Consider the following 12,649-nt stretch of genomic DNA (forward strand, 5'->3'; position numbering starts at 1 on the left):
CAAGAAGAACCTAGCCCAGTTGCCATCCTCAGGGTCCACATGGTCCCCAGAAAAATTTTCGCCTATTGGAGTTCCTGTTGTGGCTCAGTGGGTTAAGAACCCAATTAGTATCCATGGGGATATGGGTTTGCTCCTTGGCCTCACTCAGTGGTTGAGGATCTGGTGGTGTTGTGGCTGTGGTGTAGGCTGGCAGCTGCAGCTCCGATTCGATCCCTAGCCTGGGAACTTCCATCTGCCGCAGGTGCAGCCCTAAAAAGCAAAAAGAAGAAAGAAATTTTCACCTGTGGTGTCAAGACCCTGTGATGAAGCAAGCATCCACCCAGAAGGGAGATTATTTTTTTTTTTTTGCTTTTTAGGGCCACACCCGTGGCATATGGAAGTTCCCAGGCTAAGGGTCAAACTGGAGCTACAGCTGCCAGCCTATGCCACAGCCACAGCAATGCCAGATCCGAGCCGCTTCTGCCACTTACACCACAGTTCATGGCAATGCCAGATCCTTAACCCACTGAGCGAGGCCAGGTATCTAATCTGCAACCTCATGGTTCCTAGTTGGATTCATTTCTGCTGTGCCACGACGGGAACTCCACCAGAGGGGAGATTTTATCTTTGCTCCTGGCTGATACCCCCACTCTCTGAATGGTCCTCTTAGAACCATCCTCACTGGGCTCAAGGACTGGGGAAGCACACCCTCCCTTCCTCTAGTGGGAAGAAAAGGAAAATAAATACATGCATGATACCTCTTACTACGACTCCTTTACAGTTGGTCTAAAATTGTATCTATGAATCTATATCATCTATAACTCTGGTTTGGCCAACTCCCAACAAGTCTTACATCAATGGAAGCTGCATCTCTCTTTGGAACATGGGGCCACTTGTTACCCAGATCAGCTTTGGGCATCAGCAGAAGTTCGCCAACAACAGAAAGATTCCAATTTAACTTTCTGTTTTGCACTAATTCATTCATCCACAGTCTTTATTCAGCAACACTCATTCCGTGTGTACCATGCACCCAGGACTATGCCCATGGGTACCCAATGAGGAGCAAAACTTGCCTGGCCCTGCTCCCGCCTGGGTGTACCAGGTGGACCCACCAATTCTGGCCTCTTGCCGCCTTTCCATAACATTTACATTTGCTCAATCCAAATCCTATCAACTGGAATTCTGTTATTCAGCACTGGTACATGATGTCTCCAAAGACAGTTGTAACTTCACATTTGTAATAATGGTCACAACTGCTGTAAGATCCTAAAGGACCTTTAGAGTCCTCACTGATAACTCCACTATCAGAATTGTTTTAGTGTTGAGTATGTTTCGCTGATCTCCGATTCTTTAGCAAGTACAGACTTAGTTATGTTTTTTGTTTTTCCCATGATAACTAGTTTACAGTGTTCTGTCAATTTTCTACGGTACAGCAAGGTGACCCAGTCACACATACATGTGTACATTCTTTTTTCTGACATTATCATGTTCCTCCATAAGTGACCAGATATAGTTCCCAGTGCTACACAGCAGGATCTCATTGCTTATCCACTCCAAAGGCAATAGTCTGCATCTATGAACCCCAGATTCCCAATCCATCCCACTCCCTCCCCCACCCCCTTGGCAACCACAAGTCTGTTCTCCATGTCCATGAGTTTATGTTTCTATTTTAATCCTAGACATAGGCTCTAAGATAGAGACAGTCCCCTATAATCAGAATATTTGCTAAATTGTAACATCCCATTATTTGACCAGACTGCATTCAGGACGTTTTCCTGTCTGTTTATAGAGTACTTCCTAATTCCTTGAAGGGTGCATATGTACATGTAAATTTTCTTTTTTGCGTGTGTATTTTCTTTTATTAGATTGAATTTTCCTGGTATTTTTGCTTTTATCCAAATAATAAAAGTGCCCACTTTCCTGGTTTAAATGAATAAACTCATTGAAATATTTAAGTTGATTTTCTTTAAAAATGTAAAGTTATGTGTTTTTAGAACTTGGCTCCTGTTCTTGGCACTGCCAATCAAAAACATTCAACTCAGAATGTCTGCCTTGTTCCTGAAGTTGGATTCTGTGTGTTTTGATTTTTGTGGGAGGTTTTTTTTTTTTTTTTTCATCTCATTAAACCTCAGCAGAGATGAAAAGTTTTGATCTTGTGCAGGAAAAAAAACACCAGAGAGTCTTTATTGTTGCCAACTATTACATTTAAAAAGCCTTGCATTCTAACCCTAGTTCCCTGATGTAATATATAAATCTTGTTAACCTTATAAATCTGATTTTTCAAGAGCAAAAAAAGTCTCCTTTCTTTCTTTATTATATCTAATTTGCATACTAGCACATAGTCCAAGTCTTGGCAGATAGTAATATCTTAAAGGGCACTGAAGTATAAGAATAACTACGTACTTGCAGATGTGTTATGAAATAAACCCCATTAGTCACTTTATATTTGAAAGGCAGAAAAATAGGCACCTAGCAATAGCATGCATCACTCAGGATTAGAGAAAAGCCATTTTACGTCCAGGGGATAGTACTTCTTATTTTGGGGGCTGTCAGGCTAGCACATTTAATTACCCAGAAGACTATCACAAGGAATCTGGCATATGGAAATTCCCAGGCTAGGGGTCGAATTGGAGCCGCAGCTGCTGGCCTATGCCACCACCACAGCAACATGGGATCTGAGCTGTATCTGCAACCTATGCTGCAGCTAGCGGGCAACACAGGATCCTTAACCCACTGAGCGATGTCAGGGATCGAACCCACATTCTCACTGACCCTATGCTGGGTTCTTAACCCACCGAGCCACAACAAGAACTCTGATTTGTATGGGGTTTTTTGTTTGTTTGTTTGTTGTCTTTTTAGAGTCACACGTGCAGCATATGGAAGTTCCTAGGCTAAGGGTTGACTATGAGCTGTAGCCAACCGCCAATGCCAGATCTCACGGCAACACCAGATCCTTAACCCACTGAGTGGGGCCAGGGATCGAATCCGTGTCCTCATGGATATTTGTCAGGTTCATTACTGCTGAGCCACAGTGGAAACTCCTGAATTGTACGTCTTAAACGGTGAATTGTATGGTATCTGAATTTATATCTCAGTAAATCTGTTTTTTAAAAATTTGTTATCCGTGAGCTGTGTGTGTGTTTGCGCACATGCCAGCACGTGCACATATATATGCAAGCACGGACACAGGCTAGCAGGAGAGATCACCAGCTTCTGAATCAATCTACTTTGGGTGGAAACACCAGAGTGAGGACTAGACAGAGGTAGGGAGGAGAAATGTAACTTGTCTGTCCTTTGTTTACAGGTGCTCTAGAGATGGGGAGGAAGATATAAAGTATGACGGATGCTAAAATCATATCCTAATAGTACAGTCTTCACATGCTTTTATTTATTTATTTATTTTTGTGTTTTTTGCCTTTTCTAGGGTCGCTCCCGCAGCATATGAAGGTTCCCAGTCTAGGTGTATAATCGGAGCTGTAGCCGCCGGCCTACACCAGAGCCACAGCTACGCGGATCTGAGCCACATCTGCAACCTACACCACAGCTCACAGCAACACCGGATGGTTAACACACTGAGCAATGTCAAGGATTGAACCCACAACCTCATGGTTCCCAGTCGGATTTGTTAACTACTGCGCCATGACGGGAACTCCAGGTTTTGCGTACTTTTAAAGATGAAGGATTCTTTGCTTTCCCTACATAGTTTGTTTTCAGGGGCATGGCCAGCTCGGCCTGCAGAGACTGGTGAAGGTGTGGCAACTAATGACAGAGCCAGGATTCCTATGTTCCGATGAAATACCTGGCTGTGCTTAAGAACGCAGTGCATCTCTCTTGATTATGCCTTGGAGCTAGGGTTCCTGGAGGCACACCTTCAAGGTCAAGGGGGTGTGGTGGAGGGATGCTGGGTCTAGGTCAAAGGCTGCCGCCCTGCTTGGCCTTGGACAGTCAGTTGTTGCCTGGGCTTCTTTTTTTCTTTTCTTTTTTTTTTTTTTTTTTTTTTTTTTTTAGGGATACACCTGCAGCATATGGCAGTTCCCAGGCTAGGGGTCTAATCAGAGCTACAGCTGCCAGCCTACACCACAGCCATAGCAATGCCAGATCCGAGCTACATCTGCGACCTACACCACAGCTCACGGCAACACCAGGTGCTTAACCCACTGAGCGAGGCCAGGGATCGAACCCGCAACCTCATGGTTCCTAGTCAGATTTGTTTCCACTGAGCCAAGATGGGACTCTGCATTGCCTGGGCTTCTTTGGCCATAAAAAGCCCATGATGATCTCTCCCATGCCTTCTCCCCAGAGCATGAGAAACAAGATTACAAGTGAGTGTAAACTGTGAATCATCGCTTTCCTGGAAGTTATTCTGGATGCACATAATAGCAACTCAATAAATAAGCCAAACAAGAGAAGGCACTGGATACTGGATACTGGGAAAACTCCCAGAAACCACAGGCAGGGAATGAGTCTTGCTCCAGATCTGGGGTCTGGAGAGCTGGGATGGACCACAGGCAGCTCACTCCTGGGTATCCACTTGTCTTGACTCTCCTCTCTTCTCTGCACATTGGCCTCTGCTGGTCTGGCTTGTGGGGCCAAATAGGGTCGCCCTAGAGCATCTGTGATTACACGGCTTCCATTCAAGCCACGAGCCCAGCCTTTTCTATCGGGTCCTCAGTCACATTGGGTCAACCTGGATTAGGGGTCCACTCCTGTTCAGATGAGCTGTGAGTGTGGGCAGGGGTCATACAGATAAACTTGGCCATCCTTCGTCCATCCCTCTTGGAATGAGCTGGGCAGGTACCAGGAGAGCTGCCTCTACAAACACTATGGCAACATCTAGTGGTCTGATTACAATAGTCAGTGGATGAATGAGATTCGATTTTAAGAACCTCCTCTCCTAGCACCCCCCATCTCTGCTGTCTGTGGCGGGACCTGTCCTGTGAGCTCTGTGGAGGCTGGTCCTGGCTGGAGGCCCATCAGTGAGTGAGGCTGGGTCTGTGGGGTGCCTCAGGAGCCCTGAAACCTCGCTGCTGCACCTCTGACATGGAGACCGGGCTGTTCTGCTTATGCCCGGGGTCCATGTCGCATTTCTCACAAAATGTCTTACAAATGAGAGCAGGTGCAGGTGACAGGAACCCATTTCAAGCTCACTTCAACCAGAAAGGAGGTTACTCTAAGGCTGCTTTTCTGGATCCCTCTGTCCTTACCCCCTGCTGCCCTTTGAGCCACTCTGCTGTTTCCGGGCCCTCCACCCAGAAACAGACACAGGGAGGGACTGATCTGCCTCCCCAGAAGGGACAGTGGGGAAGATGCTGGATGAAAGGCAGCTGGTTTCTTTTTCTTCTTTTTCCTTCCTTGCCTGTGGTCTGCAATTACCCGCTCCCCTCGTGGCCTGTGGAGCTGTGAGAGGGTGAGCAGGTGTTGAGAGGAACTTTGTTCTTTTTGAGTCAGTCTCATTACATGGAAAAGGTCCAGCTCTCTCCGGGGAGCTGGCAGCGCCTCCAAGGCCAGGCCACTGGGCAAGGCTCCCAGGAGCAGTGCTAGCCTGTTTGGCGTCGGGAGATGCTGGGCCAGGCCTGCTGGCCTCTGCCCCCGTGTGCAGGCTGCTCCTCACACAGATGTATGGATAATTGGATGCCTTGGATAGACCATGTAGTATAAAGGAGCCTCTCCACCAGGCTTGTAGAAAAGAAAAAGAACACCTCCAAGCTGAGGACACTTCTGTCCCCTTGGGTCTGTGCCATCCTCTATCTCCCTACCATCCTCCTTTGCTGTGGGACATGGGGAGCCAGTGACTCACCTCTGGCCAGTAAGCCGGCTCCGTGCACTGTGGAAGATGCTCAGGGTGGGACGGGCAAGGGGCAGAGGGAGGGGAGGTGTGCAGGGGACCAGGCCCCTTCCTTGCCCGGAATCTAAGTGGGCAAACCCATTGCAGGCCCCTGTGGGACTTGAGCCTTAAGAATTAACCTACAGGGGAGCTCCTGTTGTGACTCAGTGGGGTAAGAACCAACATGGTGTCTGTGAGGTTGTGGGTTCGATCCCTGGCCTGGCTCAGTGGGTTGAGGAGACAGTGTTGCTGCAGACTGTGGTGTTTGTCGCAGATGCGGCTCAGATCCAGCATTGCTGTAGCCGTGGTGCTGGCCTCAGCTACAGTTCTGATTTGATCCCTAGCCTGGGAACGTCCATATGTTGCAGGTGTGGCCCTAAAAAAAAAAAAAAGAGCCCATAAGAAGCCACCAAGGTAAACAAGTACATGATTATATTCGCGGCTAGTTACTTAATAATAACGGGCATCTGCTCCCAGCAAGGTTCTAAATAGCTTATGTTTGTCAGTTCATTTAATCTTCACATGCTATGAGGTAGACACTTAGATCAGTCCCATTTTACACATGAGGAAATTGAGGCACAGACTGGTTAAATACCTTGCCCGATTTCACCCAGGGAATAAGTGGCAGGGCCAACATTTGAACCCAGACAGCCTGCCTCCAGTGCCTCCCACGTTATCAGCCTCTTTTTATGCAAATTAAACCTGGAGGACAGGGCAGATCAGCCTTTGTTCTTGTCTGCTGGGATAATTTAAATGATGCTACTAGAGAGAAGAAATATTTTTAAAGTCTAACCATTGGAAAGCAAGTTTTAGCAACAGAAAGTTTCATGACCCATCCAAAGCTCAGAGGTCGGTTTGCAATTCTGCTAAAGTCCCACAAGAGTAAAACTGGCTGATCTCTCTGCCATTAGAGAGGAGCCATGACCTTGATGTGCAGGGGAAGGGAGGGCTGGTTATTATTTAAGCAGGTGACTGATGGGGGTGCTAGAAAGTGAACAAAAGTGAGAATTATTGCACCACAGCTCACCCTGACGTTTATTGTGATTTAAAAATCTGTGAACATATGGTAACTGCTGGAAGCATGGAATAGCAGTTGGAAACATGTAGACCTAAGGGATAAACCAGATACTCTTTTCTTTTTTTTTTTTTTTTTTTTTGTCTTTTTAAGGCCACACCCATGGCATATGGAGATTCTCAGGCTAAGGTTTGAATTAGAGCTACAGCTGCTGGCCTACATCACAGCCACAGCAATGCCAGATCTGAGCTGCGTCTGCGACCTACACCACAGCTCACGGCAACACCAGATCCTTAACCCACTGAGCGAGGCCAGGGATCGAAGCTGCATCCTCATGAATGCTAGTCAGATTCGTTTCCGCTGAGCCACGATGGGAACTCCTTTTTTTTCTAAACATGATATATATATATTTTTTTATTGAGGTATAGTTGATTTACAATATTATATTAGCTTTAGGTGAAGATTCAATAGTTTTACAGATTATTCTCCATTTAAAGTTATTATAAAATATTGACTCTAGGAGTTCCCGTCATGGCGTAGTGGTTAATGAATCCGGCTAGGAACCATGAGGTTGTGGGTTCGATCCCTGGCCTCACTCAGTGGGTTAAGGATCTGGCATTGCCATGAGCTGTGGTGTAGGTTGCAGATGCGGCTTGGATTCCGTGTTGCTGTGGCTCTGGTGTAGGCCAGTGGCTCCAGCTCCGATTAAACTCCTAGCCTGGGAACCTCCATATGCTGCCAGAGGGGCCGTAGAAAAGGCAAAAAGACCAAAAAAAAAAAAAAAAGTATATATACACACACACACACACACATATATACACACACACATATATATACACATATATATATAGGCTCTATTCTCTGTGCTATATAATATATCCTTCTAGTTTATTTATTTTATGTGTAGTAGTCTATCTCTTAATCCCCTGTCCCCATTTGGCCCCTCCCTTTTCCCTCTCCCTACTGGTAACCACTGGTTAGTTCTCTACTCTGGGAGCCTGTTTTGTTATATTTATTCATTCGTTTTATTTTTCAGATTCCACATATAAGTGATAACGTATAGTATTTGTCTTTCTCTTGCACTACTTCTTCACTTTGCATTTCCTTTTCCCACAACCCATTTTCACTACCAAATCTAAAGAAAGTTCAGGACAAGATATCTCCTTTTTGGAGATTGTCATCTCTGGGACACTGGGACTCAGGTTCCATCTGGCCTGGCCCAGTGGGTTAAGGATCTGGCGTTGCCATGGCTGTCGGCTTAGGTCGCAACTATGTCTCTGATGTGATCCCTGGCCTGGGAACTCCATGTGCCATCGGGTGGCCACAAAAGCGGGGGAGGAAAGCTATCTCCTTTTCTTCAATCCATGCCCAAACATCAGTGTGAGAGTTTCTCCTCGCCTGTAAAAGAAGTATCTTGGGAGTTTCCATCATGGCTCAGCGGAAACGAATCTGACTAGGAACTATGAGGTCGCAGGTTCGATGTGTGGCCTCGCTCAGTGGGTTAAGGATCCAGCGTTGCCATGAGCTGTGGTGTAGGTCACAGAGGCGGCTTGGATCCCGAGTTGCTGTGGCTGTGCCAGCTACAGCTCTGATTTTATCCCTTGCCTGGGAACCTCCATATGCTGCAGGTGCGGCCCTAAAAAGCCAAAAGCCAAAAGCCAAAAGCCAAAAAAAAAAAAAAGTTAGCATCTTGGTCTTGGTTCTTGGCTATGCATTTCTATCATGCCCTTTCCCAGTTTGGGCTGGATCTTAAATTCCCCTTCTTTGTTTTACAGGGCTGGCTGGAAAGCTGCAGACGGGTGGTGATGTCCACTCCCTCCCTCGGTGCCTGGTGCTGACTCTACTTAGCCTCTGTCTTAGTCTGTTTAAGCTGCTGTAACAAAAGTATCACAGACTAGGTGACTTATAGACAACAGAAATTTGTTTCACATAGTTTTGGAGGCCAGGAAGTCCAAGATCAAGGTGCTGGCAGATTCACTGTCTGGTGAGGGCCCGCTTCCTGGTTCATAGATGGCTGTGTCTTCTTGCTGTGTCCTCACGTGGCAGAGGCCTGAGGGAGCTGCCTTGGGTCTTTTTTATGAGGGCACCAGTGCCATTCATAACCTGATCACTCCTAAGGCCCACCTTGGTGCTGGGGGTGGGGGGATAGGTTTCAACACATGAATTTTGGTGAGGGATGGGGGGGCACAAATATTCAGCCTACGACAGCCTCTCTGACTGTCCAGTTTACTTATTTTGTCTCTCTCTTCCAAACAGTAAGATCCTGGAGGATGTGAACTATGTTTTCTTCATCCCCTGCCTGTCTCACTCCATCAGCAAGTGGTGCTGTTGCCTGCTGTGCCCAAGTTAATGAATAACTCCATCAAGGAGTGAAGGAATGAATCCTCCATCAAGGAATGAATGCTATTGCAGCAACATGGACACAACTAGAGATTCTCATGAAGGAATGAATCCTCCATTTAACCAGGAATGCGTCCTCCGCTTTTCAGAGATTCCTCTTCTTTCCTAACCCAGTTGCCTTGGGAACTAGGGGAACTGACTTCCCCTCCTTTCCAAGTGAGAGAGGTCTGGAGTCAGTCTCATGAGTAACCGGAGGCTCCCCCGGACACCTGCTCTTTCACATAACAAGCTCTCCCAGAAAAACCAGTCCAGACAGCAACTCCTAGCTAAACACATCTCTCTAGAAAGCCCCATGAGGAGGGTGCTAGTTTCCTATGTAATCTCCTCCTTCTCTTTTAGCAGCAGAGACACAGTGTTTTTCCAGGTGGCGTGTATCTGGTAAAAATCTATGATGCCCTGCCTCTCTTGGAGAAGATGAAGGCAGAAATTGTTGGATAGAATTTCTGGATAAGATTTTTTGCCTTTTCATCCTACCTGCCTTCTGCTGTTTGGAATGGCTGGAGCTGCAATAGCCAGATTAAGGCCAGACATACACACAAAAAGACTAAAAGAATCACAGAGATTCAGCCCTGATTTTCTTAAAAAAAAAATTTTTTATTATTATAGTTGATGTACAATGTGCTGTCCACTTCTGCTCACAATGACCCAACCATATACATATATATATATATATATATATATATATATATATATATATATACACACACACACACATACACTCTTTTCTCATATTATCTTCCATCATATTCTATCACAATTGGATATAGTTCCCTGTTCTTTATAGTAGGACCCCATTGCTTATACATTTTAAATGTAATAGTTTGCATCTACTAACCCCAGACTCCCAGTCCATCCCACTCCCTCGGCCCTTTGGCAACCATAAATTTGCTCTATGTCTGTAAGTCTATTTCAATTCTGTAGGTAGGTTCATCTGTGTCATGTTTTAGATTCCACATGTAAGTGATATCATATGGTATTTGTCTTTCTCTGACTTCGCTTCGTATGAGAACATCCATGTTGCTGCAAATAGCATGATTTTGTTCTTTTTTTATGGTTAAGTAGTATTCTATTGTCTATATGTGTTGCATCTTAATCCATTCATCTGTCGATGGACATTTAGGTTGTTTCCATGTCTTGGCTATTGTGAATAGCACTGCAATGAACATAGGGGTGCATGTATCTTTTTCAATGAAAGTTTTGTCTGGATATATGCCCAGGAGTGGGATTGCTGGATCATATGGTAGTTCTATATTTAGTTTTCTGAGGAACCTACATACTGTTCTCCATAGTGGCTGAACCAATTTACATTCCCACTGACAGTGTAGGAGGGTTCCCTTTTCTCCACACCCTCTCCAGCATTTGTTATTTGTAGACTTATTAATGATGGCTATTTTGACTGGTGTGAGGTGGTACCTCACTGTAGTTTTGATTTGCATTTCTCTTTTAATTAATGGTGTTGAGGATTTTTTCATGTGCCTGTTGGCCATCTGTATGTCTTCTTTGGTGAAATGTCTACTTAGGTCTTCTGCCCATTTATTTTTTGTTTTGTTTTGTTCTGCTTTTTAGAGCTGCACCTATGGCATATGGAAGTTCTTAGGCTAGAGGTCGAATTGGAGCCACAGCTGCTGGCCTGCGCCACAGCCACAGCAATGCAGGATCGGAGCCACATCTGTGATCTACACCACAGCTCATGGCAACGATGGATGCTTAACCCACAGAGTAAGGCCAGGGGTCGAACCTGTGTCCTCATGAGTACTAGTCAGATTTGTTTCCACTCAGCCACGAGGGGAACTCCCTTCTGCCCATTTTTTTGATTGGGTAGTTTGGTGTTTTTTTTTGCTGTTGAGTTGTATGAGTTGTTTGTATGTTTTAGAGATTAAGCCCTTGTCAATTGTATCATTTGCAGCTATTTTCTCCAATTCTGTAAGTTGTCTTTTTTTTTTTTTAATTATTTCCTTTGCTGTGTAAAAGCTTATCAATTTGATTAGGTCCTATTTGTTTATTTTTGTTTTTATTTCTATTGCCTTGGGAGACTGACCTAAGAAAACATTTGTAGAGTTGATATCAGAGAGTGTTTTGCCTATGTTCTCTTCTAGGAGTTTTATGTTTAAGTCTTTAAGCCATTTTGAGTTTATTTTTGTGCATGGTGTGAGGGTGTCTTCTAAATTCATTGATTTACATGCAGCTGTCCAGTTTTTCCAGCACCACTTGCTGAAGAGACTGTCTTTTTCACAATTTATATTCTTGCGTCCTTTGTCAAAGATTAATTGATCATAGGTGTCTGGGTTTATTTCTGGGCTATTTTGTTCCATTGATTCATATGTCTGTTTTGTTACCAGTACCACACTGTCTTGATTACTGTAGCTTTGTAATATTGTCTGAAGTCTGGGAGAAGTTTGCCTCCTCCTTGTTTTTTTTCCTCAGGATTGCTGTGGCAATTCTGGGTCTATTATGGTTCCATATAAATTTTTGGATTGTTTGTTGTAGTTCTGTGAAAAATGTCATGAGTAATTTGATAGGGATTGCAATAAATCTGTAGATTTCTTTGGATAGTATGGCCATTAATACCATTTATATCATAAATGATATTAATTCTTCCTATGTAGGAGCATGGAATATCTTTCCATTTCTTTGAATCCTCTGTAATTTCCTTGATTAATGCTTTGTAGTTCTCAGTCTTTTACCTCTTTGGTCAGGTTTATTCCCAGGTAATTAATTTTGGGGGGTGTGATTTTAAAAGGTATTGCATTTTTATATTCCTTTCCTAATATTTCATTGTTAATATACAGAAATGCAACCAATTTCTGAATGTTAATTTTGTATCCTGCTACTTTGCTGAATTCATTGATCAGTTTGAGTAGTATTTGTGTAGAGTCCTTAGGGTTTTCTGTATACTGTATCATGTCATCTGCATACAGTAACAATTTTACCTCTTCTTTGCCAATTCGGATACATTTTATTTCTTTTGTTTGTCTGACTCCTGTGGCAAGAACTTCCAATACTATGTTGAATAAAAGTGGTGTTCCAGATTTTAGTGGGAAAGCTTTCAGCTTTTCTCTGTTGAGTATTGGCTGTGGGTTTGTCATAAATAGCTTTTATTATGTTAAGGTATGTTCCCTCTATACCTACTTTAATAAAATTTTTATCATGAATGCATGTTGGATTTTGTCAAATGCTTTTTATGCATCTATTGAGATGATCATGTGGTTTTTTACTTTTGTTAATGTGGTGTATGACATTGATTGATTTGCTTATGTTGAACCATTCTTGTGAACTTGGGATGAATCCCACTTGGTCACAGTGTGTGATCTTTTTTACGTGTTGTTAGATTTGGTTGGCTAAAATTTTGTTGAGAATTTTTGCATCTATTTCATCAAAGGTATTTGTCTATAATTTTCTTTTAGGGGAGTATCTTTGTCTGGTTTTGGTAT

The 12,649-nt window shown here is 44.0% G+C and overlaps 1 long non-coding RNA gene across 2 annotated transcripts in view; it reads left to right on the forward strand.

Moving 5' to 3' along the window:
- The window catches only part of LOC106508915, a 64,334-nt gene extending 54,454 nt beyond the window's left edge, over positions 1–9,880 (forward strand). For both annotated transcript variants that reach the window (XR_001306053.2, XR_001306052.2), the window contains 2 exons: positions 8,594–8,802; positions 9,075–9,880. This is a non-coding gene — a long non-coding RNA (uncharacterized LOC106508915). The remainder of the gene's footprint in view (positions 1–8,593; positions 8,803–9,074) is intronic.

Source organism: Sus scrofa, chromosome 1 (genome assembly GCF_000003025.6).
Source record: "Sus scrofa isolate TJ Tabasco breed Duroc chromosome 1, Sscrofa11.1, whole genome shotgun sequence".
Classification (NCBI taxonomy): Eukaryota; Metazoa; Chordata; class Mammalia; order Artiodactyla; family Suidae; genus Sus; species Sus scrofa.